We start from the raw sequence: 8,231 nt of genomic DNA, 5'->3' as shown, positions 1-8,231 counted from the left end.
AATCTAGTAACAAATTAGGAATGGATCTGATGTAGACACAGAGAGTTGGGATAACTCACCATGTAAGAGTCACTCATTGGAGAACTTTCAGTACCCATTAAGCATTCACTGACTTGCAGAGGAGCATCTAAGTTCACTGTGTCAGAGGGCAGAGAGCTTTTCTTCAGCAAACAAATTAAATTTTGAGCTAAATCCCCCAATGTGCCTGTTAGCTTATAGTATTATATCCTGGCATTTTCCTGAGATTTTATTCACACTTCAGTTATTACCTGTCACACCAAGGACTGAAATACCACTGGCCCAGTCCATTGTTTCTGACAAAATAACACACAGGAGAGGTCTTTTCTGTAATTTAATTTTTGAATGATAATATCATCATTGTATTCCTCAATTCAAACATAAACATATCCAAATATAATGGTCCCACTTCTCCCTAAAATCAGAACTACAGAACCACAGAGATTATTTGGCCAACGAAGGAGTACTGGGAAAACACTGAAAGTAACTGTATAAAACCTGAAATCTTGGCAAAAGCAGTGTAAGTATACTTTGAGTTATTTTATGGCTGTCTTCTGCTATGAAACAATTGTATGTTTAGCAGATAGAATCATCCACGCTATGCCTGGACATGGAAGGAAAGATAACAAAATAAAAAGAGGCCTGCAACAAGCTCTGACTTTGGATAAATAATAGATATTGCAATGGGATTTTTTGTCCTCATGGTTCCAGTACTATCTATATATCAGTAGAAAATTCAGTGAACTGTACTGAAAAGAATAATACAATCAATTCTGTAGTAATTTCACTTCTTTATTAAAGTAAGAATTTAGAGTGGTGTAAAAAGAGATGATCCAGTTACTTTTGTGTAAACCCTGCTCTTTCTTGTACCTCCTAGGTATATTTTGCTTCTATAAAACAGTCTTAAAATAAATCAAACCTGAATATATTATCTGTGAAGCATATTCAAAAAATTGAGTTGTTTATAGTGCTGACTGAGAAAAAAAATTGTAAGGACTTACAGATTGTATCATAGATCACCTACAAATGAGTGAATCAGGCTTCTAATGTTTTGTTTGTTATTTGGTAGTGTAAGTTAGACATTTAAAATATATTTTATTCATATTATTCTAGTGTGTTTAAGGGAGACGATAAAGAAAAACCAGAAGAGATGTTTCAAATATGTAAATCTTCTCTTTCACCTCACATTTCTTGAAAGTTGCTCTCAGTGATGATTCCCTTAGTTCCTAGATACAAGAAATAGACAGTTTATATGAACTGATTTTACCTCATGTGGTCTTCAATTATTTGTCTCTATTTGCAGAGGCAAGCTGTAGAGTATATTAGAATAGGAATTGACCTCCAGAGTTCTGCATCATCAAAATGAACAAAAATATAAAGATATATGAGATACTGCATTAGTAATAAGCCTGGAATATTTTTTCTGCCTTTAATGTACTGATATAGTTTCAAAGAGCTTTCTTAAGTTACAGAGAAATACATTTTATGCACTGCAGTTACTGCAATTATCTATTCTTTCAACAGACAATTATTTTCTGTCAGTCAGAAAATGCTGCCAATGGAGACAAAAAAACCCCAAACAAACTAGAGAAATGTACCTTGAATTTGACCAAGAAGAAGGCATTTTCATTAGTTTGGGGCTAAAATAGCTTAAGAGTGTCTGATGTTTTTCATCCCAACAAAGGAATGAAAACACTCGTATAACATGTAACATTACACAAAACATTAATGGACTATTCAAAATGCCACTAAACAGAGAAGAGTTACTGTCTTTAGTAAGATCAACCCCTCTGTGATCTTACGTCAATGACATCAGGTCCAGTGGCATGTTACCTGACTACACTCACCACAGCACAGTTCCATCGGCTCCCGACATCCCAGTCCAGCTCATATATCCATCTAACATAGGCCTGTCCTTCCTAGATCAAGTGACAAGGAGTTGTGACACAGCATTTTACTGCAAAACAAGGGCATTCTACCAGGAACCTAAGAAAGGCATGTATCCAAGTACCACTAGCTCCAAAGAAGCAGCCACTTCCTTGTCATCAGCACAGTTTCAAACTTCCAGCCAGATGAAAAAAATAGTATAGAAAGGCTAGCACTGTGGGAGTCACAAAGATATATTTCAGCAACAGAATAATTCCATATATCAACAAGAGCAAAACCAAATTTGTGGGCCAAACTCAACTAGCATAATTTTCTCAAGAGACCATCCGGTTAAACTTTCTTATTAGTACGTATTTATCTGGCCCTGCAGTCATCCAGAACCATTACTGAGGTAGGCTGTTAGAAGTTAAGAACAGCTTTATATGCTGTTCTTTTGCCAGGTTGATTCTCTATAAACTAGTAATTTAAAATTCCCCAACCACTCTTAACAATTATTGTTTTGTGCACTTAGTACCAAAGATTAGTCAGAGAAATTAATGGTAAATACTTGTTCCATTTTGCATCTTGCTACTTTTACATAGTTTCTAACAATCACCCTGTTTATCTTGTCAAAGTCTAAAGAAAGCTCCTTTAAAAAATCTGATTCCTCTCCTCTTCACATCAGCCTTATTTTTTCAAGGCATACAGGATTTTTTTTTTTTTTTTTCTTTGAGCTAAAAGCTTTGATTCATCTTTACAACTCAAGCTGAAAGACTTTTTTCCATAATAATGCAATTTTACCTTTTCAGTTTCTGTTCCTCCACTCCAGCTGATGATTATATTCCAACCTTCATGGGAAAACCAAAAGTTCTACCAGCTTCACTAAAATCAAGAGATATTCCAATAACTCAGGTTTTTACATCACACTACTTGTTCAAACTGCCTAGGGAGAGAAACGAAATGGGAAAGATGGGCATTTGTCCACGTGGGACCGAACAGAAAGCAATAGGCTTTTTGGAATAAACCCCATACTTTACTGCCTTACAATTTTATGGCAATAATATTAAAGCAATTAGTTTTATTAAATAATTTAATAATAATACTTTAATTCCAAGGTGAATTTGTTAGCCTTTAGGATGAGGAAAGAAAACGACTTTCAGACATAATAATATCCTCAAATCAGTTTGGAATATGTGGTCCACTTACTACAAATTTTACTGCTTACCTAGAAATAATATCTCCAGAAAAGTCTTGTGTCTTAATTAAAATCACGTATTTCTAATAAAACTAGCAACTGAAGGAAATTAATTAACAGAAACCAGTAATTCTGAAGCTTAATGTAATGGTCCTAAATATTTATTTTATTCCTAAACATTTAATTTAAATATCTTTATCTTATTAATTATTACTTTGAAAGAAGATGCAGAGTAGTTTTGAAGCACCTACTTTTGTGAAATATCTTCAAACAGTAAATGTATTTTCATTTTCTTTCCCCTTTCCTTTTGCTTTAAAAACAGGAAAAATTATGTGTGGTTTTTTTTTTTTTTTTTTTTTTTTTTTTTTTTTTTTTTTTTTTAATTATTTGTCTATTGCATAGTAAATATGAGTTTATAAACTGCAAATTCCCCATTAGATGAACTTTGAAAAAATTTGGAAATTTTCAATCAGCAGTAAGAAACACCTATTCAAAGTTATATCTGCAATCAAAAGATGAAATATAGAGCTATTCAGAGAGAAGAAAAAATATTTTGAACTCTGCAACATGTGTTTGTCTTCCTACAGGACAGCATTAAGCATTATCTTTTTTCCTAGCTTCTGTATTCTTTTTCTGAGAATCACTATCTATTAGACAATAGAATCCCTGTATATTCTACCTTCTGTGCCTTGAGTATGTTAAATTTATACTTTTCTTTTTGAACAAAAATTTTAGTCTTTTATAGAAATTACCAAAGAGATGGCACTGACTGAGATCCTCTCTGTATATGATACATATGTTTTTAATACTGTAATTCATGAACTCTGAATTTTGGGGCTTAATTTCCATTTCTCATCACCTTTCTTAGCTCAAGGGGAAATGCAAGGCATCAGAGAACATCAAATTCATCACTTGAAATGCAGTGAGACCTCAAGACAGATTTATTGCTTTACAAATGAATTTAAATAAAAGTAATTAGTTAGTGTTCTTTACTAAAAAAAAATAAAGATAATTTACCTCTAAAGAGAAATCCTTCTTGAGATTCAAGACTTACTGGAATTATCCCTGAGGGTGATTCAATAGCACAAGAGTTAATACACCATTAGCCAATTACACATAATGACTCTAAAACATATCAGTTGTGATGTCATTCAGGTGATTTATTAGATTTACTTCAAATACTCTAATTCTGATCTGTATTTATTAGAGAAAACATTACATGTATGTAGTACATTATATGCAGTTTTAAATCTTGCACCATGATACAAAAATTTCAGTATTTTCTTTCTAAAGAGATGGGGAAAAAAATGAACCTTGAGTACAGTGTGTATTACATAAAAATTATATCAAAGATTTCCTGAATTATCCCAGACTTCATGAGCTTAAGGCTTGATGTGCTTATGGGATTACTTTAAATGAATCCTCAATTTGATTTCCCTTCTAGTATTACCTAATAGAAGAAACAAAAATGAAGATATATTTTAGTGCTAGTAATTAGGTAGGAAGAGAAAGGAGGAGGATTGCCTGATCATGTACTGGAGCTAAATAAATGTGTGTTGTTTTTATTGTGAATCAAAAACATTAGAAGGTTGTTTTTTTGGTTTTTTTTTTTTTTTTTTTAATCAAAACCTCAGAAGTGAAAGAAGAAATGTTTTTCTGAAAAAGGGAAAATGTATAGTGTCATAAACAAGTACTTTCTCTCTCACTTATCACTATAGCAATATATACAGAGATCTCCTCAGCACAGTTCTATGAAAAAGTAGTCCTGATGCATAAAAAAGTCAAAGCAAAAAAAAAACCAAAACTGAAATTGCCTACCCAACGTAATAAACCAGAGAAGGAAAAAATGACAATGTTATTAATTTATACAACACATTTCTTTCTAAAGCCACAAATATGCCTGTGTTATCACATTGCATCGGTGACAGTTTTCATGACTATCTTTACAGCTGTGGCTATTGAGATGGATTACTCATAGGCCTGTGTGAGGAGTTTCTGCATAAGGAACAATTCTAATGTTGGCTGGGTGGTCAGAGACCTCTCTGTTCCTGCAGTAATAAAGGCATTTTCTGATCAGATCATGGAGGTGTTTTTTAGAAACTCTTCATCAAAACCTGTTTGTTTCCTCTCCATATTTCTTTTTTATCTATTACATATCTGCAACCCTGCTCTTTACCTTCCCTCCTTTCCCCATGGATTTTAGCTTTCATAAACAAGTACTTCTTAAAAAAAAATAGTAAGAAAAAATTGAGATTCCTTTATTCTTTCTGCCATTTTTTATCTTGATGATATTAAGGATGTCCCACATTCTGTGTACTTAATGTTAATTTGTGATCAATACGCTGTGAAAGGAAATTATCTTCCATTCCCTAGCATAATCAAGTTTCATTGTTAATTGGCCTCTAGGTGCCATTCTAATAAAAACTAGAAATAATAAGACCCGAAATAACCCGTGTTCTTTTTTAGTTGTACAGCTGTGAATTACTACAAATTACAGGTATTTCTGTAATTCAGGATTTCTTTTGGTTTTACTATAAATCTCAGAAAAAAGTTTGATTGTTTGTTTATTTTCTTTTGATTACTGTGTGTCTCCAATTGTGTAATGGGCTAAACAAGTTCCTCATAATTTAGTGGGGACCTCATTCCTTTGGCATAAATCCAATAATTAATTTAAACCTGAAGGACATTACAACATTGAAGAATTTAATCAGAGTTCCCTGATTAAATGAATCATTGTTAATAATTATTGCTTTTCCCCGATCCCCAAAAGAAAAGGTAAAACAAGGAGAAATTACTCATTGCTGTGAACTCATCACCAAGATATTAGTGCAATTAAAAACTATAAGATTACTCTACAGTCTCATATGTTTCCTCTATGAGACAAGGCTACTATAGCTAAAGAAAAATCTACCAAAAACATATTATTCCATTTTCAAATATATATTAAAAAGGGGTATGTTTGTAATTTTTCAACAAAACTTCATATCATTTTTAAAAATATATACATGACAATATCTCAGAAGTTTGATCTATTTATGATTTTTCTTCACAATTTATTTATTAAAATTGAACTTCAAATGAAGTGCACTATTTTCAATTGTGCACTGTAGCAATACAGTGTTAACACTGGAAGCAACAAAGTGTTCTCTTTTTATCTGTCATGTTCATGTGCACAACAAATATGTTGTCAAATTTGTGCTCAGCTCAGGAACTAAAAGTTAATGTCAGTTCTTCAGTTTATATAAACAACATTACTTGGATGTTTTCATGCTAATTTGCACCATCAGAGAAGATGTGAACTGAAGTATCTACAATGACATATATAATTTGAAGGCACAAAGCAAGCAACGCTAAGGACTTGCCTATTCTGAGCCACAGGGAGCATAAGAATTTAACACAATATAGTTTCTCTTTTGCAGGTCTGGCTCAAAATCTTATCAATATAAAGTCCCGATATCTTACCAATTAAGAATACATTCAAAAATATATTTTGTTTTATTTTCAGCTTTGCCATATGTCTGTGCATCTGTGCATCACAAAACAACATATTTGTTGCAGGTTTAGTCTTGGTTTGTGCTGTATGTATAAGGATACTATACCAAATTAAAGTAAACAGCATGATGAAAGGGTATGATTGTCTGACTGATATTAGGTTGCCTATTTTTGAAGAAAAGACTAAATTTTTCCTAGAAGGTAACAAGCACTACTAACTTGATATCCTTCAAATGTGATTTCATGTTTACATTTAAGCATAACTAGAGTACTTTTGGGGGAGTGGAACTTTTTATTAAAATCAATTCAAAGAAATGTATGAATATGTGTGACACAAAGATTCTGAGACAAATTGTTTGGATGTCAGAAAGAAACGGGACTGTATTTAGGTGAGATAAGCCAAGATATAATGAATTGCTGCTTTGAGTAATGTGATATCATTAACGTATTCTACTTCAAATTAATGCAGATATCTTCAAATTAAACTCTCAGAAAAAAAGACTTAAGTCCAGATCTTTGCAGAAATGGAATATCTGTATTATTTTGTGCAAATAGAGTAATTTAAACTAAGAACATCAAATCAAGTCTCCCAATAGGAGGAAGATCATCTTGCACTTAAGAGTACTGAACTGAAATTTGATGTATTTGTATTAATTTTTTACCTTTTATTGTGACTGAGTTTCTATGACAAAAAGCAATCACCATGGATAAGAAAAACTTTCCTCAGACAAAATGGGACAGTGCTAAATTTAATCTTTGGGATCTGCAGCTTCATCCTACACTGAGATTTTGATCCATCTCCTCTGTAAAAACAAAACAAAACAAAATGAAAGAAAAAAACAACAACCCCCAAACAAATGAAAAAAAAAAAAAAAAAAAAAAAACCCCAAAGATGAAGTCCAGAGTAGGGTGAAATCTATAATTCTTTGGAACCATGAAAACTCTGTAATAAAAATAGCTCTACATAACTACATAGATGTAACTGACTAATCTGTTGCTTTCTGTGTTGAAACAGTTGGGAAAAATCCCCTTCCAAACCCACATCTTTAGTACTCTTCACATTGTCAGAGTAAATCTCATTGTGTATTTGATTACTAAACTAATAAAGACACAACCGTAACACGCACAAGGAAGTTGTAGATTGCGACAAGGTCCCCACAAGGGAGGAAACATTTTGATCAGTTTTGGATGCACATCCACTTCATCAGAATCTTCAAACTTGGAACTTGTTCCAAATAATTATTTTTCATGGATTTCTAATTCTATTTGCAAACAGAGCTGCAATCTCAAAACAAAACAAAACAAAACAACAACAACAAAACCACAAAAAACCAAGAAACACATTCTTTCAAAATAACCAACATCTCCAAGATAATTTGGGATCATGTTTGGTTTAGTTTACAACAAGAGCTGAGGTAGAGCAAAATGGCTGGATGTTTGTTATTGTATCTTTATTAGATCACCCATTATCTACTTCATTCATATTGACTCAGAACCTAAAGCAGATCAAAAATGCCAAATTTTGATGAACTGCAAATAAAATTCTGCTCATATAATTTGAGATGCTGCTGAGAGGAGAAAAAGCAGCATCTGCTTCAACGGTATTTTAAAGAGCTCACCGGAAAGCATTTCTGTTTCCACACAGAAAAAAGTAGGGTTC

At 32.5% G+C, this 8,231-nt stretch overlaps 1 long non-coding RNA gene across 1 annotated transcript; it reads right to left on the bottom strand.

Annotated features, from left to right (window-relative positions):
• Nucleotides 1–488: 488 nt before the first annotated feature.
• LOC120754609 (uncharacterized) lies at nt 489–4,138 on the bottom strand. The gene is made up of 4 exons (XR_005701486.2): nt 4,097–4,138; nt 2,686–2,827; nt 1,866–1,937; nt 489–1,244 (listed from the first exon to the last, which is right to left on the bottom strand). It is a non-coding gene; the product is annotated as an uncharacterized LOC120754609 (long non-coding RNA).
• Between the last annotated feature and the right edge of the window lie 4,093 nt (nt 4,139–8,231).

This window comes from Hirundo rustica, chromosome 6 (genome assembly GCF_015227805.2).
Source record: "Hirundo rustica isolate bHirRus1 chromosome 6, bHirRus1.pri.v3, whole genome shotgun sequence".
Lineage (NCBI taxonomy): Eukaryota > Metazoa > Chordata > Aves > Passeriformes > Hirundinidae > Hirundo > Hirundo rustica.
Note: the sequence above shows the minus strand (reverse complement) of the source record. Positions and strands in the feature narration are given on the sequence as shown.